General features: G+C 37.4%; 1 pseudogene; it reads left to right on the top strand.

The window, feature by feature from the left end:
- The first annotated feature begins 12,200 nt into the window (after positions 1–12,200).
- On the top strand, positions 12,201–13,327 carry LOC116422735 (annotated as a pseudogene).
- Positions 13,328–25,563: the final 12,236 nt, after the last annotated feature.

Genomic DNA, 25,563 nt, shown 5'->3' on the forward strand with positions numbered 1-25,563 from the left:
AGTCTACTTGATTATGATTATGAAAATGATTAATAGGGAGATGATTTACATAATTGCACATGGATAATCTATGTCTGATTGCTTACCATCTCACAGAGGGCAAAGAAATGAAGGGATAAAATTGAAACTCAAAACCTTAAATAAATGCTTTTTTAATTGGGGAAAAGAGTTTCCTGGTATGAAGAATACAGGAGCTAAGAAGCAAGAGCTAGGATAATGAAGGCTGGCCAAACTGAAACTTTCCTCAAGGTGAAGATTCCAGGAAGAAGTCACAAATGGAGAAGGGAACTATAGAATGGAAGGAAATTTCCAGTAAAAGAAAGTCAACACAATTAACAAGTTTCTGAGTAGGAAGAAAGTTGATAGTGATAAGTTGCAGAGAGACAAAACAGCCCAGAAAAATGTAACTTGGGCCTTCTTCAAAATGAAGATTTCTGGAAGAATTTACCAATAAAAAGAAGAGGGTCAGGAAGTTGAAAAGGTAGGAAGCAACTTTGACATGAATGGAATTTGTATGAAAAAGAATACCATGGAATAATATGGAAAGGTAAATTAGGGATTTAAGTATGAAGATACTTGTTAATTGAAGAGAGATGATTAACTTTTGCTCTATAGGCAGTAAGAAATAATTCAAAGCAAGAAAGTAATGTTGTCATATCAACACATTTAGGGATATCAATGGGACAGTTTTGACAGATGATTGACTGGGGAGAAAAGAGACTTACAGCAAGGAGTCCTATTAGAAATGCTACCCACACACTAGCAAAGATGATGGATTTGGAATGGAAAATTTGGGCATAGATAGTACCTGAATTCATTTTACTTGATTATATATATTTGGTATAAAGAAATGGTTGTTTTTTCCAGGGGAAAGGAAATATAAGGAAGAGAAATTTTAAATAAAAATGCCTTGGGAAAAGACAGCTGTTTCAATATCTTGAATGAAGAATAGTTATCATGTTAGATTTAAAGGTTTAGAAGAGTGAGAATGTGGAAGATATGAGAATTTTAGCTCTCCTCTTCCCTCTTCTCTTTCTCATATAAAGAAACAAATACATACCTAAAATAATTTATTTATCCACCCATCTTGTTAAATGTGGCACTTAACATCTATTAATTATCCAATACTTCTAATAGCTGCTTCAAGGGGAATGTGAAATTGAAATCACTGGAATCTAGAAGTCTACATTCTAACATTCCCACAGAAAAGAGAGCACACACAAACCAAAGCTGGTATTGTTACAGATTGTAAATCCTTTGAACTCCGATTCAAGAGATTGGAGTTATCTGAATGATTATTTAAATAATTTATGAACTGCTTAGAAAAGAATAAACAATATGCAAACTTTAATGCCAACTTGTGCTTTCTTGAGCAATAGATTGAGAGCTTTGTTCCAAGTATTAGTATGGAGAACTGTTAAGACCAGAAAAAGATTTCCCAACAGAATCTATTAAGATGGGGGACTGAGAAAGGAATGATCGTGAATATCAATTTCTATTTTTCTTTAGGTCTCTCATGAATATCAATTTCTATTTTTCTTTAGGTCTCTCTGACTTTGGTGATCATCAAGACACCACTATGATGAAATCTAAAAGTTAATCTTGAGTGTTGCCTTCTTCTCCCAGACAGGAATTGGGGTTTTAGGAATTCCTCCTTATTTGTCTCTTCATCCTTCTGTTTCTCAGTGGACATAGGATAAGATGAATAGATACCATTATCACTCAACTGGCTTTGGCTAACTGCCTCAGACTTCTCTCAGAAGGCATCCCTCAGACAATGACAGTTTTGGGACTGGTGAATTTCCTGGATGAAATTAGCTGTAAAATTGTTTTCTATCTTCACAGAGCAGCTCAGAAGCTTTCATTCAACATAAGCTGTCTTCTGAATTGCTTTCAGGCATTACACCAATATTCCTCCACTTTAGATTTGGCTGGTAGCCTTTTCAATGTGAAAAATTTATCATCAGTGTGGAAGTTGATTTTAATGTTTGTCCTCATCGAGGGTATTTGACAACATGGCTAAAATCATGCTAAAAGGCATGGGAGTATGGACACGGTCTTCACTTGATTGGTGACTGGGAAAGCTTGGGAGCTGTGTCCATTATCCAGAACCCAGGCAAGCATGCCATCATGAAATCTATGTACTATACTGATGATCTCTTGGCAAGCAAATTTTGACACAATTTTCCATAAGCCTTCACAATTGACAGTATCAAAGGCCTTGGTCAGATCTACAAATGTTGTATTTAAACCTCTGTTATGCTTCTGGCATTTCTGCTGGAGTTGTCAGACAGCAAATACCATATGACCGGCTCTCAGTTACATGAGCTTCCTGCAGATGTGGATATGATATTAAGGACTCTGGCAAGAATCCTGCCAGTGATGATTAAGAGAGACTTCCCTGTGATTGCCACAGGATAATCTCTTCCTTTACCTTTTAGACATGGACAGTGGAGCCATCCTTGAACTCCTGGGGCATAACCTCTTTGTAATATTCTTTTTTCTAAAATATGATCATTCTCTGGGAACAGATTTCTCAGGAGGTGGGGGGCTTCTGGAGGCAGCCTTAGTTTCAGTTCAATTCAATAATCACCTCAAATGCAGCCAGGAGTTAAAAGTTCAGATCCTTTAGTATCTCTTCCAAAATAGCCTGGTTAGTTTTCTTAGAGGCCTATCTCCTCCTTGGTTCCAAGAGCTCCTGCAGCTTGTCCTTTTCTCTTCCAGCTTCAGCTTCAGCCTCCAGCTCCCTCTGAATCCTGGCTCTGAATCTCCCAACTGAATTCTGGCTCTCAGTCTCCTCAACTGACTCCTGCTTTCTCCATCTCTCCAAGTCTCTAGTGCTTGTACTTTTATGTGTTCTTTTAGAGGTGAGAACTCAAAGGTTGACTCCTCCGAGAGTGGGATTGTGGGTTTCTGACTTGTGAATCTCCAACGCTAATGTGTGAACTCTTAAAGGTGTGAACTCTGAACTAGAGAACTGCTAAGCACGATGCTAAAATTAAACAACTGACATCACTTTTTAAGAATTCTAACACCTCCTCTTGCTACATGATCTAAAAAATTCAGTCAGGGCAGCTGGGTGGTGCAGTAGATAGAACACCAGCCCTGAAGTCAGAAGGACCTGACTTCAAATCTGATCTCAGACACTTAATACTTCCTAGCTGTGTGACCTGGGCAATTAACCCCAATTGCCTCAGGGAAAAAAAAATTCAGTCAGCTTTTATATGATCATTGGACATCCCACTTTGTGAATCTCACCTGGTATAGAATCAGCACTAGTTAAAAGTGGCCGAATGGCATTCAATATTTCTTCCTCAGCTGGGAAGGATTCATTTCAAACTAAGGTTAATGGTCACTGACTTCAGTGTTGATTGATGATGGTCTGTTGAGAACCCCATGTAAGGGTTCAACCCATCTCTCTAGTATCATGTCCTTATCACTAAGTACTGTGACTCCATCAGCACTGAGTAGTTGAGATCTTTCAGCAGACAGGATGAACCAGGTTGAGGGTAAGTAAGGGGTCTCAAACACTTCAAGGAATTTGAGAACATTATAAGTACTTGGGATAACACTAAGTAAGAAGAAAATCCTCTTAAGGGGTTCAATGGGGACACACACTGGGCCTGGGAGCACTCAGGGAATGATCCCTAAATCTAATGGACAGACACAGATTCAGAGGTCCTTATTTCTCAAGTCTAATCATTGTAAGATGATCTCTAGTCCTACCTGACCCATTTTCATATCACTCTCTCCCTCAGAGTACAAGAAAGTTTCTTTCCTTGCTGCTCCTTCTATTTCCTTGACACTTTTAATATTCATTGGTAATTGCTGTTGAAGAATACTGATTAATCAGCTGTAATTGCTTTCATGAGTTGCACCTAGGGAAATGCAGACATGTGTTTTTCAAGAGACATGATTACTACTCTGGGGGCAGATCAGATCAGAGAATCATGTCTTATCTTATAAAAACAGACCTGGATGTGTCCCCCATATATGCACACACTCATAACCAAACCAAAGTCTGCACTCATTGCTGGAGTCATCCTCAGCCCCCAAAACAGAGAAAGAATTGAGGTGAGTTTCTATGTTTCATCCTCAGCCAAAAATATTCTGTGCTCAGGGAAAGAGCATGTCCAGTCAGGAAGTGGAGGGAAATACAGAAAGGGATGCTAGTTGTTTGTATGCTGCAGGGAGGAAAGCCTCTGAAGCAGGGAAGGGATTTTTTTTCTTCAGCATCTGAGAAATAATCGTTCTGATGGGTACTTCTCTTGCACCTCTAAATCAGCTTAGTTCTCTTTCCTCTCCCTGTTCAAAGTCCTCTGAAGTCTATAACTTTTCTCTTTTCCCAGTCTACATCCTTCTGCCATTTCTTATACTGTTGATCCTCTTTTATACTGCTTTATTGGTTAGATATACATATACATCTTGAAATTTCTCCTTCCTTCTCAAAGAGGTCCATGACATCAGGGAGGTGAGCATAAGGCATGCAGGTGAGTTGGATTTAAGTCAGGGAGGGCTGAGTAAAATCACCTGCTTCACTTTCCCCTCCAGAACCATCTGGGTCCACTGTCCAGATACAGATCAGGACAATTGAATGACTCTGGATGCAATGGGAGATCTTGACCTTTTGAAATCCTGATCTTCAACTTTCAATGATTAAGACCAGGTAGCAACTGAGGCAAAGAATTTCCTCTTTCACCTACTCAAAAAACTAAATGGAATAAATAAATGAATAAATTTGAGGGAAAGAGCTTCAGGATTCAGCTACAGAAGCTTGGTCCACTTTCTCTCTTTATTTAGCCTATCATGTGCTAGGCACAAACACTTTACAAACTATCTGCCCTGAGTTCTAACACTCCCTCTGTTACGTGGGTCCCTACTGTCACCATTTACTACAAAGAAACCTGAGCCAACTCTTTAGGAGGCATCTGCAGCCAGATCTAAACTCGGGTTTTCACATCATATGAGACATTAAGAGAAAAATGGAAAGGTATATTAAATAAAGTGTGTGAACTCTACCACAGCCTCTTTCCTGTGTAACTATAGACCACTGCTGATCTTATACACCGTGATCTGAATCGTTGTTCGTTGGAGGGCTGTGGGAATGATTGAAAGGAAAGGAAATTAATTTCTCATAGTAGAAGTCAGCATACAGAACTGGACTTGCAGTCAGGAGGACCAGAGTTCAAATCCCATCTCTGGTACTTACTAGCTTACTCTGCCTTAGTTTCATGATGTGTAAAATAAAACAGTCACAAAGTTCCCTTTTAGTTCTAAGTCAATGACCCTATGATCCTGTATCATACAATTGCCTACAATTAGTAGCAAGTGCTTTTCATGTGAATGATTTTGTTATAATATAGATAGGAGACCAGAGGGGAAAAAAACAGTATGATGGGTAGGAACCCATCATAATGAGGTTTGTTGGAGGATGTTTTATATAACCAGCCAAGACAATGAGCAATAGTGAAGAGAGAAGGTATTATGGTTCCTTGGGTATACACTTCAAATTGTGTGTTCAGAATTAATGAGGGCCCTGAAGACTCTAATCAGCCAGTGGGGGGTGAGAGTGGAGTCAGAATATCACAAGATAGACTCTAAGTCTCAAAATCCCAGATGACGTGTTATCCCCCCAAAATGGCTCACCAGCTTTTATTTTTATAGGAAAATTTCAATCTCTAATGTATGTTACTGATGTTTCAGGTTTGAACTTCTCAAGGATTAGCTAAAGGTGGTGGCCTGTATGTGATCAGAATATTCATCTATATTCTCACCCTCAGGATGCAGAAATTGTTTGCCTTTACTCCTAGGATCTAAAAGTTACAAGAGACTCGTCCATATACCAAATCTTTGGGATTTTGTATCTGATTACTGAGCTGTTCATTTTCAATTCAGTTTTTTCTTCTGTATATCTTACTTTCCTAGTGTAATTAAAAGAAAACATGTGTCTCCTCGGCCTTCACTTTCTTACCTCATAATTTTTATAACTTTTTTCAGCTTCCTTCTGACAATGCCATTTGTGCCAAAGTGAGTCATTCGAAATAAGTTGCGATAATCCACTTTGATATGTCCTGATTATAACTTGGCCATGTGCCTCAGGAAAATAATAAACAACTATTCTATTGTTATCAGGTTAAAAATAACTGCCTCTGTACTCCTGGGAACGATTGGTAGTTAAAACTATTCTTCCTTCTGTCTCGGATTCTTACAGCATGGTTTATCACATGATAACTTTTCTGGAGGAGAAAGGCTGGACAGCAGAGTAAAAGGGAATCCAAGTGGGAAGGAAACATGCATTTATTAAGTACCCACTGTATGCTGGGAATTGTGCCAAGTGCTTTACTGTTATTATCTCACTTTATTCTCACAACAGCCCTGAAAGGTAAGTGCTATTATTATCCCCATTTTATAATTGAGGAAAATGAGGTTAGCAGTGACTTTCCTAGGTTCAATAGCTAGAAATGTTTGAAGTCAGATTTTAATTCAGTCTTCCTGTGTCCTAGTACCTGATCTACTACATTACTTAGTTACTATATTACTATATTTATAGGATAATAGTCCCACTCAAGAATATTTCCATGGAACCATGCCCAAAGGGCTATAAAACTACATACCCTTTGATCCACTATTACCATTGGTGGGTCTGTATTCCCAAAATATATAAGAAGGAAAGGATCTAAATGTACAAAAATATTTATAACAGTTCTTTTTGTGGTAGCAAAGAATTGGATATTGGGGATGTCCATCAATTGAGGAACAGCTGAACAAGCTGTAGTATATGGTGATAATGGAATATTATTGTCCTATAAGAAATGATGAGCAGGATGATTTCAGACAAACCTAGACTTATCTGACCTGGTAGAAAGTGAGCATAACTAGGGAAACATTAACAACATAAAAACACAAAACTAAATTGACTGAATATTAACAATCCTAATAACTGGTTAAAGAAGAAAGCATAGAAACAATAACTATGTATACGAGATTGATAACAATCATACATCTTACCTGAGTTTCCCAGATGCAGCTAACTCATTTCTCAGAGGACAAGAGCCATCTCTGAAAACATGCATTAAGAAAATAGAAATAAGAAAATAGATAATAGGAAAAGGGAAAATATGTGATTGGTGAATTTTCTAAAATTAGCAAGACCACAAATAAATACACCCAAAATAAACACCAAAAGGGCATCTTGAAAATTAAAGAAAGTATATAAGAAAGATCAAATAAGAAAACTACTAAACAAATTGTTTCTGGCATTCTAGACTTTGCCATCAGCCTCAACTGTTTTATCACTTTTGAATATCCTTCCTCCCCTATAATTCCATCTTCCCAGGATGAATTCTTCCCAGGACTTCCTTTTTTTTATTTTTAAAGGTATTCCCTACATCCTTTCTATTTTGTATTTTGTTAGACTATTGTCTGAGATTTGTTCTGATTTTTCTTTTGATTTTCTTATGATTTTAGCTTATTAATTTACTATTGTATTGATTTGATTTTCTGCTCTTCTTTTCAATCAGATTACCTAAGTGTTCCCCAATGTCACTAGTCTTAAAAAATGTTAGTCTTGTTTATCAAATTATGGGGTGGGGGGTTCCAATTTGTTTTCCTTCTAAACTTTTGTATCTCCTCTTCTGTGCTTATTTTACATTTGTTGGTTTTCTAATTTTAATAGATATTAATTTAATAGATTTAATAGATATTCATAGGCCTCTTCTTTTTTTATTTGGTTAATGTATGATCATAAAGATATTATTCTTTCCTTGATGACTGAATTAAATGCATCTCAAAATTTTGATAAGTTGTTTAACCCTAGAACAATCAGCCTTCCCAATTGATGGGCATCCCTTCAATTTCCAATTCTTTGCCACTACAAAAAGAGATATTCTGTTTTTATAAAATGGGGCCTTTTGCTTTTTAATCTCTTTGGGGTTGGTTATTGTTGCTCTTAGTTCTCAAAGATCAAAGTGACATGACTGTTAGAGTGGGGTTACAATATGGAGTTACAATACTATGACTGATTGGAACAATACTATCTCAGAATGGTCTATCACAGGTTAGATGGGAATAATCCCTATGATCATTTGGGGTGGATTCCTGACTTTGCACATATCATGATGTTTTTTTGTTTTTGGTTTTTTTTAAAGCTAATCCAATTCTGCTTTCAGTGTGTGCACATTGCACGTACCAATGGTGAGCAGAATCAACTTTGCAGAAGTTTTTGTACAATTTTAGCATTTTGACGCCAGGGTGGGATCCCCATCTGCAATGGTAATTAGGCCAGAGTTGGGTAAGCAGACATTTTAGGGAACCTTTTTAGCCCTCCCTTACACCTTGAGGTAAGCATGTGATCCTTGATAGGTTGCTCAGATACCCAGGAGGTTGCTGAATGTCAGTGCTCCTTCCAGCAAGAAGATGATCCTATGGGCTGGTCTCCAGGTTAGGCAAGCTTGTAACTAGAGCTCTCAGGATATCCACACCTACTGCTTAGTCTCTTCCATCACTACAGCCTTTCCCTCCAGGCTCCCAGAGCTCCGATGATAAGACCCAACCACAGTAGGGATCCTGTGTGGCATCTGTGGCCCTCTCAGAAAAAGAGCATTACCAGTATTCTGAATGAGAAAAGGGAGTCTGAGAAGGCAAAGCAAGTGGAGGTTTTTTGGGGAGGGTCTGTGTGCTTCTTCTATCCCTCTCTCAGCTTCTCTCTCTTGTTCCTTCTTTTCTTTGGGGTACAGACCTAGTAAGAGGTGGTGCTGGGTGACAAATATGTTTTGACAGGCATTCTTTTTCCTTTGGCCATGACTAAAATTGGGAGATTCTCAGTTTCTTTATTCTGGTCTTTTTTCCATCGGCCTTTATTCTGGCAGCCTGTCTGTATGAGATAGCTCTACATTGTTCTCAGAGCATCTCAGGCATGACTGCCTTGTTGACACTGTCTTTCAATTCTCTCTTTGATGATCTTTGCCATATAAAGTTAAGTTCTTGACTTTATATTTGTATCCTTAGAACCTAACACAATGCCTGGCAACACCATCCTTAATAGATGTTTGGCTATTGATAGGTAGTTGTAGTAGCTTTCCACTCTCAGATAGAATATTATCTCAGTAACCTCTCAAAACTTTGTACCATATACAAATCATGATGGCACCCAACTATTCTTTCTAGTTTCTTATCTCAGATGCCCATGAGGCATTCCACTCCTAGTCTGCTATTCTTTAGCAGATCTCCTGACTCTAGTGCTTTTCACAATAGCTGGCACATTGTAGGTCTTAATAAATGTTTATTGACTGACTCTAGCAATAGGGGACCGACCATATCATGGGATTCCTTTTTATGGTAGTTGAAGAGTGATCTCAGAGATCAAGAACATTTCTACCTTTTTTCTTTCTGCATCAGTTGCATCTCCAAGTATTTAATAAACCCTTGTTGATGATGGGTAAAGTAAAAGGATGTATCTCCATATCTTCTGTATGGTGTCACACACCCTTTATCATGAACATTTCACCATGAGATCATAAGATCATAGATCTAGAAGAGGAAGAGATGTCAGAAGTCATCCATACTAACTCTCTGAGTTTCTATAGATAAGGAAACTAAGATCTGAATAGGTTAAGATGCTCACCCAAGATCATATGCATAGGAAATGTTGGGGACAGGATCTGCTAACTCAAGGTTCTTTACAACATTTCATGCTTAGAGCCATCATGGGATCTCAAAGAGTTGGGCAGCTCTTTACTCCAGAAGATACATGAACAAGAACATCTTCTTCAGGATAGCACACCAAGGGGGGGGTTGTTTTCTTTGACAGCTTCCCACAAGAAGAATTCTATTACTAAGGGGCCATTGAACCTTATATCCAATGTCCTGCCTCTGTCCTCTAATGCCAAACACAACAACTGTACTTCCTCTCTCACTTAACAGTCCTGCAGATGCTTGTGTAACTGCTCTCACACTAATCACACCTAAGTCAAACCTGGGAAAGATTTTCACTTAAAAAGGTGTAGAGGGCTGAAACTCTGAAAAAGGTGTGCTTGAATCAGACAATGAGCACTTAAGGCTAATTACCTATTCGATGTGAGACAACTCTATAGCATATGTTTGTGTAAATGGCTCTGCTCACTGTTTGGTGTTAAGATAATTGTAGACAAGGATTTGAGGGTAGGGTGTGAGGGTGCAGGGTGCAGCAGGATGAGGAGAGAGGCTGGTGATTCTGGACTCGAGAATCCAAGATTCTGCTTGGCTGCCTCTTTCACTTTTCCCTAAAGACCAAGGACTTTGATTTATCCTGACTCTGGCTAATCCTGAGGCCATCCAGAGAGCTAGCCTGTACTTCACAAAAGGCCCTGGGCTCCCAGTGCATCCCAAACCATCACCATCCAGGACCATCTCCAGTCTTCCTGATCTAGATCTTGCCACTGGTCCCAGATGGCTCTGGAGGAGGCTGGAAACTTTGAAAAATTCACCCTTACTCATTTGCATCTCATGGTATCACCTGCAAAATGGCATAGTCCTCTTTCAAAACAAAGGCCAAAAATAACAGGAGTCAAATACAGGAGGTTCAGACTTCCTAGTTGAATCAATCAATCAAAGATGTAAAAGGTTACCAACAGGTATAATTCCAGCCATTTCTACTGAATTAATTAAGCAACTAACCAAAAGTATAGAATAGGTACAAAAAATCTTTAACTTATTTGGAAGGAGGAAATGTTTTGAGCTGTGGGATAAATTGGGATCAGACTATGCAGGAAGAATATTGGGATTAGCTAAAGAAAAATCAGCATATTCTTGAGGGATTAAATAAAACAGCAACCCATTTCAGAATCCAATTTGCCAGTTGCAGGCAAGCCTAATTGTGGAGTGGTTCCAGGCAAATCCTTGAAAGGAAATCACTAGAGGAGGGCAAGAACTGAGTCTTCCCTTTCCCCTTCCTTGTTTAGAAAAAATATTGAGAACATCAAAAATCAGAAGATTTAGACATCCCAAGAATAACAATGGCTGATCAGAGCTTCTCTATCAGAAGTCAAGGAAAATGGAAACAACAAGGAAACCTTTGAAAACAGCTTTCTTGTCTCACTTATGTCCTGTGTTCTCCAGAAGCATCTACTTTTGTAATTATGCTTTACAAAAGCATGAATGGGAGACCATCTAGAGTTCCCACTGCCATCTTCTATATATTTTCACCATCCTTCCAAAAATGCAGAGACCAGAGCATAATTATCACTGTCCCCACAGGCACAAGTCTAGAGTCTATTAATCAATGTAGCCCAAGATTGCATTAGCTTTTTTGTCTGACATACACTAATGATTCATATTGAATTGCCAATACATAAAAAAATCAGATCTTTTTCAGAAAACTCTCCTGTAACTATAGCAGTCACATCTTTTCTCTTATCAAGTTAGGAGACAGGATTTGTACTGTCCAGAAAAAGAACAGAAACAAAGACTTTGCCTTCTGGTAGACACAAAGAACAAAGGAAGAAATGTGAGCCAGAAAGGGGTAGGATCATAATCTTGACTTCTTATCTTATTTTTCATCTTCCTAATGCACCTGAGGGAATAAATACTTTTACTATACCCTTAAAAGCTAGTCCTCTCCTTATTCTTAATCATCATTTTTAAAAGTATGTCCTTTCCTCCAAAGGGAACCTGCACTTGCACTGGAAATTTCACTTTATTTGATTCAGCCTAGTATCTGAGCCTGTCTAGTCTTTTCTAAATTCATTGGGTTGAATCTCATAAAATTAAATATAAAGTCTTAGACCTGGAATCTAAAATGATATCACATGAATTTAGGAGGGAAACATGAAACAATTGTGCCTAGAAAGAAAGGAGTGTGTCTAGAAAAGATGGGAAGGTAATTTATGGACTGTAAGTTCAAAATAAATTGGCAGGGGACCAGTTCTGAGGGAGGGAGTTTGAGCCAGAACGGCTACCAATTTCCAAGGTAAGTTTCCTTAAGTGAGATCAGGAAGAGCAGAAAATTAAGCCAGAAACAAAACATTAACCACTTTCTCTTGATTTGTTGTACAAATCAGATCATGAAAGCTGAGCCTATTCATTTTAGCTAAAAAATAAATATTATGATCCAATAATGTGTAAATGACAGAAGGCATCCTTAAGTCACACAAGCAGAGTCATTGCAGAGAAATCCCTGACTTTGTCTAAAGCATGGAAGGAGTCATGTCTTGGGTTCTTCTCAGGTGAGAATAAGATGGCATAAAGTCCTTGTGTTTCTCTCCAGGTACATCAGGCTCAGACTGAAATTCTTCTGCTCACCACATCAAGAACATGATTCCTATGGATATTTTCCTGAGCATTGTCTTCTTGGCCCAGACAGGAATCGGGATTCAGGGAAACCTCTTCCTACTTTATCTCTTCAGCTTCTTGTTCTTCACTGGTCAGAGGCTGAGGCCCATAGATCTCATTCTCTCCCAGCTGACTTTGGCCAACTCCTTGGTACTTCTCCAAGGGCTTCCTTCAGGGATTGGTAACTTTGGGTGTGAAAATTTTTCTGGATGATATTGGCTGTAAAATTATATTCTACCTTCATAGAGTAGGTCGGGGCTTTCCCTTAGCATAACTTGCCTCCTGAGTGGTTTGCAGGCCATCATCATCAGTCCCCAGAACTCCAGGTTCATAAAGTTTAAAATCAGAATCCTAAAATACATAATCCTTCTATTCTCTTTTGCTGGATTTTCTCCGTGCTGCAAAATATTATTTTACTTGAGAAACTTAAAGGACCAAGGAGCACCAGAAACACCTCAGAGACAAAAGAATTCTGGTTATGTTCTGTTACTGTGACTCCTATTAGTGTCCCACCCATGCAATTGTGTTCTCCCTGCCTGATGCTGTGTGTATGACCTTCATCAGCTTTACCAGTGGCTACAAGGTTTATCTCTTGTATGAGCACCACAAGAGAGTCCAGCAGTTTCACTCTGACAGATTTCTCCCTAGAGCCTCCCCAGAGACCAGAGCCACTCAGATGATCCTCCTGCTGGTGAGCACCTTTGTTACTTTTTACTTGCTCAATTCAATCTTGGCAGCACGTATGCACTTAAGGACACCTAGACCTTGGCTGCTGCATAGCTCTGCTTTCTTAGCTTCCTGTTTCCCAATGGTTAGTCCCTTTGTGCTGATCAGCAGTGACTCACAAATCCTGAAGTACTATAGGGCTGTCCATGGGAGGAAAAGTCCTCATAATGAACCTGACTACAGTAATACCCAGTCCCTAATCTCTTTCCAGGCTTTGGTCAAACAGAAAAATTCACTAAATGATCTTAAGCCAGAAGTGTCAAAACAGATCCAGAATCCTCATGTAGCTATTTGAACTAGCTCCAAATTCACAGAAAGAAGACAGTTGAAAATAGAGTCAGGGCTTGAATTCAAGTGGAAGGCACCTGTCACTAGCCTCCTGAGAAAACCAGATTATTAAATTGGTAAAGCCTCTGCCTGCATTTTTGATTTCCTTCACAGGCTAATAGTACACTATTTCAAAGTCTGATTCTTTTTGTACAGCAAAATAACTCTTTGGACATGTATACGTATACTGTATTTAACTTATACTTTAGCATATTTAACATGTATTGGTCAACCTGCCATCTGGGGAGGGGTGGGGAAGGAGGGAAAAAGTTGGAACAAAAGGTTTTGCAATTGTCAATGCTGAAAAATTATCCATGCAGATATCTTGTAAATAAAAAGCTATAACTAAATAAATAAATTAAATTAAAATTTTTAAAAAGCCATAAGACCTATCTAATCTAATGCATAGCAAAACAAAAATACCATTTGCAACACCCATAACTTGTAGCCTTCCCTCTTTCAGCACCTTCATTTAAGGATCTTCCTGTCTCTCCAGGGGCAGCCCTTACCACTGATTTTAAGTTTTTCCTTACCTTTGACACCAGGATAATTCTCAAATCATTCGTGCATGTGTTTTGAAAATAACAAGCTTTAAAAATTAAAAAGAAGTCAAAGAATACAATTGCCTTTCTGTCTCCTTGTACCATTATCATCCTCTCACATGACACATGGCTTTGTGCAACTTTAAAGGGTCCATCAAGCTAAACTGTCATTCATTTAGGTTCATTCATCCCTTAGGAGACACCCAGATGCCATCTAATCTCTTTTACATATGGCACCAATTGAAGAAAACTATATCTCCCACGCCTTATATTCTGGTAATTCTTGGCTCAAGTGCAATTACATGGGCCTCATCTTCATTGTTAGAGATTAATTATTCAGTAACCTGCACTTGTATAAGAGGCAAAGATGGTGAGAACAGGAGAGGAGAAATCAAGGTTACTTTGGCTTCTAGCTTTGAAGAGCAGGAAATGGAAAGGAACAAGAATTTATTAAACATCCTCTGTGTGCCTGTGGTATCATACTAAGCAATTTACAAATATCTCATTTGAAACTCACAATAATCCTGTGAGGCAACTGCTATTATTCTTCCCATTTTACAATTAAGAAAACTAGACAGGAGTTAAATAACTTGCCCAAGATTATACAGATAATAAATAACTAAGGTCAAATTTGAACTCGGGTCCTTCTGGATTTAGGCTTCCTAACAAAGGAAATAATCATATATAAAGCACCTACTATATGCCAGATATTGCAGTAAACACTTTATATATACTTTGTCTGCCATTCTTACTTCTCTTCAAGTCGCTAAAGAGAGAAAAAGGCTTCGGGAATGCTGAGAACCACATTTAAGGGTGGAACCAGAAAACCAGTAAAAGGTTAAAAGGGACTGTATCTTAAGGGCAGGTCGGTTCTCCAAAGCCCCACAGCTGTGAATCACAGCACACTAGAAAAACTAAAGGAACGTTTGTTATTACAATCTTTATCTTCCTCTTTGAGGAGAGCTAACAGGCTAACTAACTAACTAACCCAAAGAGTCAGAGATATCTCTCTGGAGGTCATAAAACAAATTTACTGAAGCAGATGGTGCTTGTGCAAAATGCTTGTGGCAGCCCTTTTGTAGTGACAGAAACTGGAAACTGAGTGAATGCTCATCAGCTGGAGAATGGCTGAATGTCAAACTTTGGTGTATGAATATTATGGAATATTAATGGTCAACAGGATGATTTCAGAGAGGCTTGGAGAGACCTACATGAACGGATGCTGAGTGAAATGAGCAGAATCACGAGATCATTATACATGGCAACAATAAGACTATATGATGATCAAATCTGATGGACGCGGCTCTCTTCTACAATAAGATGATTCAAACCAATTCTGATTGTTCGGTGAGTGAAGAAGATCTACACCAAAGACGGATCGTGGGAGCTGAGTGTGGACCACAACATAGCATTTTCCCTCTTTCTGTTGTTGTTTGCTTGCATTTTATTTTCTTTCTCAGGTTTTTTTTTCTTCTTGATCCAATTTTTCTTGTACAGCAAGATAACTGTATGAATATGTATACATATATTGGATTTAACATATATTTTAACATTTAAAGGGGAAATATATGCTTTTCTTTAAACAACAAAACCATGCTGTGCTTAAAAATATATACTTGGTATAGGGCATGAAATAAATCAGAAGTAAGAGGTTAGAAGTCAGAGAATAGGATCATTGTTCTCAAATTATCCATGCATATGTTTTGAAAAATGCGCTTTAAAAATTAAAAAAGAAGTCAAAGAATACAACTGCCTTTCTGTCTCCTTGTATCATTACCATCCTCTCACATGACGCAATCTATTCTGCTAGTCCGAATTAGATCCCCAGCAGCCACTAGCAGGTGAGTCCCATAACACAGGAAGACACTAATGTCAGAAGAACTAGCACTCTCTATGTAATACACCTATCCCAGGTTAGTGTTCTAGACATTTTGGGGAATTCTCTCTTCATTAACTCTCCCAGTGTGAGAGCTCATTCACTCTGTAATACCTGGTATATGTTCTCCTAAGTATACTTCCCTGATTTCTGCTTTGATATCAACTTAGATAAATGGATTTACTTGCTATCTACTAGTGTATTCGTTGTGGATCTGACATCTGGTAGGAAGAAAAGTCAACCCTTGATGTTTAGCTTAGGGATCCTCCTTTCTTGCTAAATAATCAGGAGTACTCCTAGAAATTACTTGTCAGTTTTTTTCAGTCATGTCTGACTCTTCATGATCCCATTTGGGCTTTTCTTGGCAAAGATACTGGAGTAGTTTACCATTTTGTTCACCAAGAAATTATTAACCATGGAATAATAATATTTAAGGGAGCCAAAAGATCTAAGTTCAAACCTCCCTCAACATTTACTATCTGTATTACTCTGGGAAAATCATTTAATTTCTGTCCACTTTAATTTTCTCATCTGTAAAATGGGGTTATAAAAGCATAGATGCTCTAAAAATTTGTTTCTTCCCAGTTAACAAAGTTGAATACTGCAATCATAGAGTATCTTATCTGAGACCCTCCTTGAATTTTCATCTACCCATTAATTTTTGTCGTTTGAATTTGATCATCCAAATAGCCTGGATTCCACCCCATTAAGCTATCATCTATGGAGAAGATATAGGTAAGTAATAGTTTGTCTGGGAATAAAAAGTCCTGGAGAGTTTGATATGTTTCAAATGCAACAAAGGGCCTCCATCTAACATGGAAAACAAAGAAATGATTTAATTAGTTCTTAAGAAAAGTATATCCTGAACTAGTTCCCATAAATCTCCTTTCTGATCAACTATCTCTGAAGTATAGTGGGTCACCTCATTTTGGAAAAGTAGACGAGAAAGGAAGAGTAATTAGCAGAAATATGTCTAGAGGACAAAGGCCTTGAGTCCATGTCAGGACCAGATGAAGGAATTAGAGATGTTTAGACTGGGGAAGAACAGCTCTGGGACAGAACAAGTATTCTGTTATTTGAAGGGACACCACCAAGAAGATGGAATCTTCTGTTTTGTTGCAGAGGATAGGAATAGGAAGAATAGATGAGAACTGTAAAGTCACTTCCATCAGAATACATCCTCATACCATATTATTTGTTGCCATGTATAATGATCTCCTGGTTCTGCTCATTTCACTCAGCATCCGTTCATGTAAGTCTCTACCAGCCTTTCTGTATCATCCTGCTGATCATTTCTTATAGAACAATAATATTCCATAACATTCATATCCACGACTTATTCAGCCATTCCCCAACTGATGGGCATCCACTCAGTTTCCAGTTTTGCCACTACAAAAGGGCTGCCACAAACATTCTTGCACACACAGGACCCTTTCCCTTCTTTAAGATCTCTTTGGGATATAAGCCCAGTAGTAACACTGCCACATCAAAAGATACCTGCATTCTCTTTTAAAAGCACACAGACCAAAAAGGTGTATATTTCTGGATAAGGCCAACATAAACATCTTTTTTTTTAATTTAGCAGACCAGTGAGAGAGATAATAAATGCTTATAAAAATAAACTAATTATAAAATGAAATGAATGTGATGCAAAAACTAAAGGCACCAATACCAACTAGATTTTTTAAAAATTGGGTACTACTTCATATCTATTATATTGGCTAAGATAACATAAAAGATAATGATAAATGTTGGAGGGTATGCAGGAAAACTGAGGTATTAATGCATTGTTGGTGGAGTTGTGAACTGATCCAGTCCTTCTGAAGAGCAATTTGGAACTGTATCCAGAAGGCTATAAAAAGCTATAAGAGCAATGCATACCCTTTTTCTAGCAGTGTTTCTATTAGACCTGTATTCCAAAGTGATGGTAAAAGAGGGAAAAGGACTGACATGTGCAAAATGTTTGTAGCAGCTCTTTTCGTGCTGGCAAAAATTGGAAAATGAGTGAATACCCATCAGTTGGGAAATGGCTGAATAAGTTATGATGTATAAATATAATGGAATGCTACTGTTCTACAAGAAATGATGAGCAGGTTGATTTCAGAAAAGCCTCAAAAGATTTAAATGAACTGATGCTGAGTGAAGTGAGCAGAATCAGGAGAACATTTACACAGTAACAACAAGGTTATATGATGATTAACTGTGATAGATTTAGTTCTTCTCAGAAACATGGTGACCCAAGAAAATTCCAATAGACTTGGAAGAGAAAAGACCATCTGCCTCAAGAGAGAGAACTATGGAGATTATTGGGAACTGAAGCATACTGTTTCCTTTTGTGTGTGTGTGTATGTATATATGCTTTTTCCCTCATCTTTTTCCTTTTATTCTGATTTCTCTTTCACAACATAACTAATATGTTTAAAATGATTGTACATGTATAATTTATAGCAAATTGTTTGTTATCTTGGGAAGAGGGAGGTAAGGAAGGGAGGGAGAAAAAATTTGGATTCCAAAATCTTACAAAATGAATATTGAAAACTATCTTTACAAATAATTGGGAAAATGAAATACTATTGAGAAAAAATAAAAATAAAATGCTGAATTTTAAAGAATTTTATTTCATAGTATTGAGTATTTCCTATCCTATTACACTATTTTTTAAATCAATGTGTATTGTCCTAATCCTACTTACTTTGTTCTACATCCATTCATACAAGTCTTTCCATTTATAATTGTTTTTGTTTGCTTTTTATTACATAATATCTCATGGAATTCATGTCTAAATAGATATTCACATTGTTTGTGGTCATTTGCTACCACAGAAAGGGTTGCTATGAATATTTTAGCATGTCCCTTTTGAGCCAAAGGGAAGCTCTCTCATATGAGGGTTTCATTTCTAAGATCAACATGACTTGGATTCATTTTGGAGACAACCTAATCCCAAAGAAGAAAAATTCAAGCTTTTTCTCCCTCATTTTGAGGCAACCTAATTCCAAAGAAGGGAAATTCAGGCTTCTTCTCCCATGCTCTTACTTATTGCACCTGCAAACCAGACTAGAACTCCAGTGAATATATCTTAACATAAAGTTTAGATGTGGCTCCTGTCTAGAATCTCCCAGAAGGAATGGATAATATATTCCTTTTGAGAAAAGTACTAAGATATCCAAAGTAGGCATCATGTCTAAGATGTTTATTTCCTCCACCATAAAAAGAATACTTAAAACAGAAAAGATCCATAATCAAATTAACTAGATACTTAAAATATGAACAATACATCACAATCATTGAAATCAATCCTTCCCCAAAAGAAGCAATTTATGGGCATGATGGGCAGCTATTTTACCATTGTCTGACTTTTGCAGTTAACCCTGGGTTGTCTTATAAGATTAAACCCACAACTAAGTGAAGGATTCCAGAGACTGGTGACAAAGAAAAGGAAGAAGGAGGAAAACAAAAATGCAGGACTAATAACAGAGTCCAGGAGGAAATAGGTAATAAAGAGAAGGAATGAGAGTAAGATGCTTGAGAAATGCCCCAGGTGCCAAGGTTTTCTGAGCTCCTTACCCAGCAGTGTTGGGCACAGTGTTGAAGAAAGCCAATGACAGAAATGGAGAAAGTACCTAAGCCACCTCTCCTGGATGTGGCAACCTCCTTGGAACAATGCAATCCTCTCCAGACCCTTTCCTAACCAAGGAAAATCAGTTGCAGACAGGATAGAAAAGTCAAAATAGGAAAATTAAAGAAAGAATTACTCCAAAGATTCACTGGACTTTTCCCTATCTGTGAACCATCTGGTCAACTTCACCAACTCAGAGAAACAAAACTTATTCAATTCTAATGATCTGAGAGAAGAGAATAGGCCTCAAGGTATGCTGTCCAATGCAAAGTAGCAAGAATAACATGAATAAATCGCAGCTTCATTAAGACAGAAGGAATGAACAAACATTGGAGGAAGAGTGATCTCAGTGAAAGAATATGCAAAACAAAGGAACTTGAATAAAAATAACTTGATGAAAGAGGAAGAGAAAGCTATTCCAATAATTAAGAACTTCCAAAGTACAAACAGGGCACCTTAGAGTACTTCAGAAGAGCAATCAACAAATGAAGTGAAAACAAAAAATTAAGGACAGAAGTTAGAGATCTCTAGAAAGAAATGAGCATGTCTAAAAGCAACTAGAAAATTCAGACAAAAACAGGCACAAGCTTTAATGGTAGATTCTCTGAAAAAGAGCTAAAGAATGAAGCTGGGGAAAAAAGAGAGAGGCATGAATAAAAATAATAAAATAAAATGTTTGTCAGAGATTGGCAGAACACTTGAGAATTATACACAATGATGGTGTTTCCTGAGTCTGCATATTTCTAGATTATTTTTGTAGCATTTGACATTTTTTGACCACCTTCTCTGTAATGTTCTTAGTTCATTTTCTGGAGGTCTTGGGGCAGCCTTCTTTTCAGCAGATTAATCACCACAAGAATAGCCTCCTTGCCTGGGTCCCAGCTAGCTTTCTTTTTTTTTTTTTTTTTTTTTAATAGCCTTTTATTTACAGGATATATACATGGGTAACTTTACAGCATTAACAATTGCCAAACCTCCTGTTCCAATTTTTCACCTCTTACTCCCCACCCCTCCCTAGATGGCAGGATGACCAGTAGATGTTAAATATATTAAAATATAAATTAGATACACAATAAGTATACATGACCAAAACGTTATTTTGCTGTACAAAAAGAATCAGACTCTGAAATATTGTACAATTAGCTTGTGAAGGAAATCAAAAATGCAGGTGTGCATAAATATAGGGATTGGGAATTCAATGTAATGGTTTTAGTCATCTCCCAGCCCAGCTAGCTTTCTTAAAGACCTTCCAGAGTCTTGGTTTCAGTGGAGAATCGAAGGAAGAGAGCCTGCCACCATGATGGTGTGAGATGGAATGAATGAATCTATCTCTCAGTCTCTTCCCAGTTTGTATCTGGCTCTTCTGAGTCTCTCTCCAAGCCCTTCTGAGTCTGTCTCTGGCTCTGGCTCTGAGCCTCTCGGTCCCCCAGGAGAGCCACCAGAAGCCTGACCGAAGATAGACTGAATCTCTCTCCTTGGCTCAGAGAGCTTGAGCTCCCACCTCCAGTCCTTTGTCTTCTCTGGCTCTGACTCTGGCTGAGGCCCCAGCTTATATCCTCTTTTAGAATTACATTATCATAAGTGTGAATCTTTTAGAACTATATTAAATACTAAGGACATGTACTGAACTAGAGAACTATTAAGCACCATGGTAAATTAGATAACTATTGTCTCTATCAATTCCACTGACCTAACACCTTATAAGAATCCTTATTTCAGAGTTCTGCCCATAACACTTTTCATCTTAGATACTCCCTCCTCTGGATTTCTGTGACATTGCATTCCCTCAGTTTTACCTCTCTGAACACTCTTTAGCTGCCTTTACTTCTAACTATGGATTTACCATTATCCTACATCTGTAGTGGGCTAGAACTCTGAAAAGGTATACTTGAATCACAGCATGGTGCTTATGGTTGCACATGTTTAATGTGGTATAGTAAGATAATTGTAAGGAAGGATTTAAGGACTGAGGGAGGGACACAGAGCTCTCTTGGCTGCAGCGTTCTCAGAAAGAGAAGACTTCAGGCTCCAGACTCCAGAGTCTAGGCTCCATCTTTGACCAACCACGTGGCAGCTCTCCTGCCTCTTTCACTTCTCCATTTAAAGACCAAAGGATTCTGGCTGATCCTGAGGTCCTCCAGAGAGCTAGCCTAGACATTATATTTGGTACCCAACACTCAGCAGTTCAACTGACATGATCATAAGCTCAGTGGAGAAGTCTCAGTGACTAGAAAATAGGGTGAGTATTAAAATAGACAAGCAGAAACTTTGGTAAGGGCTAAACTAATCACTTTCATTTTTCAGCTGAAATGGGGTAAATACTAAGAAAAGAGCCTCCTCCACCCCAAGAGAAATATGTACAATTCATAGTTAGGTTAATAAAGAAGCAAGGTTTGTTGGTAACTCGGGATCAGGTTGTTGGACTTTTAGATACATTAGAATACAGGTCTCCTTTGTTCTCTAAGAAAGAAGGATTAGAGCCAGATTAGTGGAAAATAGTAAGAGAGCAATTATTTGAATTTTATGAAAATAATGGTCTTGATTCAATTCCTGAAGAAACATTTTATATATACAAATAATACAATTGTCTTTAAGGAATTACATAAGTTTTAGAATAAGGAAAAAGAAGAAAGAGCAGGAGAGGAAGGGTACTAACAAAACAGCTGAAAGGTATGGAGAGTGGGATCTTGAATAGCATGTCAATAAGCACAGCCAGACAAAGAATTGTGAGGAGAAAGAGGAAGAGGGAATGGGACTGACAATGCAGCTGGAGGGCATAATAAACCTCCAGATCTACACCATACTCTCATTATTCTCATCTTAAATTATGTGTCCCTCCTTGTCAATTCTAATGGCTGTACTTATACTTTTGTCTCAATTCCATCAGATCATTTCAGGGCTCTTCGATTCATTTTCCTGTCCTCTCTTTTCATTTCTTTCTCTTCTTTCTTCTTCCTTCCCTCTCCTTTTTCCCTCCTTTTTCTCCTCTCCTTTTTCTTCTTTCTCTTTCTCCTCATCTTTTTGTTACTCCTTTCCCTTGGTTTCACAGTGGACTCCAGTGGAAAGAATGGCCTTCAAATGTGTCTTTGTCACTGACTTCAGGCAAGTCAAGCGACAAGTCAAGATTAAGTAATCTTTTGGGGCTCCAGTTTGCTTTTTTTGTCAAGTGGGATAGCTGATCCAAGTGATCTACCAGGTTCCTTATCACTCTAAATATGTGATTCCATGATGCTGCTTTCTTGAATGTATTTCAAACTCTGTCCCCAGCCCTTAGTTCACTCTTTCTTCATTATTGCCAAGTCACTCCCATGGCTTCCAGTATTGCTTCTATGGAAATGATTTCCAAATCTATAGCCAAGATCTTCCTTCCTGTATCTTCCTTAAGGCTTCAGAGCCCATTCCTCCCCAGTTAATAATATTTTGATTTTTCCAATTACATGTAAAAGTAGTTTTCAACATTTATTTTTGTTAGGTTATGAGAAGAGGTTTACAAAAGAGATTGCCAATAGATTCCTTAATTTTAAAAAAAAAATAGGTCATCTCATAGGCTGAGTAGTGAAAGTAGTGGTCAGAAGCAAAATACTGGGGAGGAGGAAAAGGGGAAAGAAAAAATATATATATATAACTTGGAGTAAATAACATGGCAGGAGTGCTACATACAGAGTAAAGATAAAAGGCTGGAGCAGAATCTATTATGCTTCAAGTGAAGTAAAGAAAAAAGCAGGGATAGCTGCTCTCAGATCTCAGATCAAACATAATTTTAAAATAGAGCTAATTGCAAGAGATAAGAAAGGAAACTGTATCTTGCTAAAGGTTACCATAGAAAATGAAGCAATATCAAAACTAAACATATATGCACCAAGTGGTATAGCATACAAATTCTTAGAGGAGAACTTAAGAGAGCTGCAAGAAGAAATAGACGCAAAACAATACTAGAGGGGATCTCAACCTTGCTCTCTCAGAACAAGATAAATTAAATCACAAAATAAATAAGAAAAAATTAAGGAGATAAATAGAACTTTAGAAAAGTTAGGTATGATAGCTCTTTGGAGAAAATTGAAGACAGGAGTTTACATTTTTCACGGTGCTTCATGGAAGCTACACAAAAATTGACCATGTGCTAGGCATAAAAACCTCAAAATCAAATATAGAAAGGCAGAAATAGAAAATGCATTTTTCAGATCATGATGCAATAAAAATCACATGCAATAAAAAGGCCAGGGAAAATAGACCAAAAATTAATTGGAAATTAAATAATCTAATCCTAAAGAATGAATGGGTAAAACAATAAATCAGAGACACAATCAATAACTTCATTCAAGAGAATGACAATGATGAAACAAATTACCAAAATTTGTGGGATGCAGCCAAAGGATAATGAGGGGAAATTTTATATCTCTAGATGCTTGCTTGCATAAAATAAAAAGAGAAGATCAATGAATTGGGCTTATAACTTAAAAGCTAGAAAAAGAATTAAAAACGCTCAATTAAATACCAATTTTGAAATTTGAAAATAAAAGGGGAGATTAATAAAATTAAAAGTAAGAAAACTATTGAATTAATAAAAAGGAGGAGTTGGTTTTGTGGGGAAAAACAAACAAAAAAAAAGTACATAAACCTTTAGTTAATTTGACTAGAAAAAGGAAAGAAGAAAATCAAATAGTTAACCTCAAAAATGAAAAGGAGAACTTTCCAAAAATGAAGAGGAAATTAGAGCAATAATTAGGAGTTATTTTGCCCAATTATATGTCAATAAATTTGATAACCTAAGTAAAATGGAGGAACATCTACAAAAATATAGATTGCTCAAATTAATAGAAAAGGAAATGTTATTTAAATAGAAAAAGAAATAGAATAATCTATTAATCAACTCCCTAAGAAAAAATCTCCAAGGCCAGATGGATTTACATGTGAATTCTACTAAACATAAAAACCCCAATTACGATACTATATAAACTATTTTTAAAAATAGGGCAAGAAGGAGTCCTACCAAATTCTCTTATGACACAGATATGGTACTGAGTAGGACAAAAGCTGAGAAAGAAAGTTATAGATCAAAACTAGTGCAGATAAGATCAGAAGGAAGCAATAAATTGGGAAAACATCTTTACATTTAAGAGTTCTGATAAAAGCTGCATTTCTAAAATATGAAGTAATTGACTCAAATTTATAAGAATTCAAGACATTCTCCAGTTGATAAATGGTCAAAGGATATGAACAATTTTCAGATGAAGAAATTAAAAACATTTCTAGTCATATGAAAAGGTGCTCTAAATTACTATTGATCAGATAGATGCAAATTAAAACAACTCTGAGGTATTACTACACCACCTCTCAGATTGGCTGACAGGAAAAGATAATGATGAATTGAGGGGATGTGGGAAAGCTGAGACACTAATACATTGTTGGTGAAATTGTGAATGGATCCAGCTCTTCTGGAGAGCAATTTGGAACTATGCTCAATAAGTTATAAAACTGTGCATACCCTTTGATTCATCAGTGTTTCTACTGGGCTTATATGCCAAAGAGATCTTAAAAAGGAGGGAAAGGGATCCATATGTACAAAAACATTTGTGGCAGCTCTTTTGTAGTGGCAAGAAACTGAATGGATGCCCGTCAGTTGGAAAATGGCTGAATACGTTATGATATATGGATGTTTGGAATATTATTGTTCTATAAGAAACTAACAGCAGGATCATTTTAGAGAGGCCTGGGAGACTTACACGAACTGATGCTAAGTGAAATGAGCAGAACCAGAATTTCATTGTACCCAGCAACAAGATTATATGATGATCAATTCTAATGGAAGTAGCTCTTCTCAATAATGAAACGATTCAATCCAGTTCCAATAATCTTATAATGATGTGAACAATCTACACCCAGAGAGAGGACTGTAGGAACTGAGTGTGGATCACAACATAGTATTTTCACTTCCTTTCTTGTTGTTCGAATTTTATTTTCTTTCTAATTTTTTTTCCTTTTGATCTGATTATTCTTGTGCAGCAAGATAATTGTATAAATACATATGCCTATACTGGATTTATATATATTTTACCATGTTTAACATTTATTGGATTACTTGCCATCTAGGAGAGGTAGTGGGGGAAAGGCAGGGGTAAATTAGAACACAGGCTTTTGCAAGGGTCAATAGTGAAAAATTATCCTTGCAT

The sequence above is a fragment of the Sarcophilus harrisii genome, chromosome 3 (genome assembly GCF_902635505.1).
Source record: "Sarcophilus harrisii chromosome 3, mSarHar1.11, whole genome shotgun sequence".
Classification (NCBI taxonomy): Eukaryota; Metazoa; Chordata; class Mammalia; order Dasyuromorphia; family Dasyuridae; genus Sarcophilus; species Sarcophilus harrisii.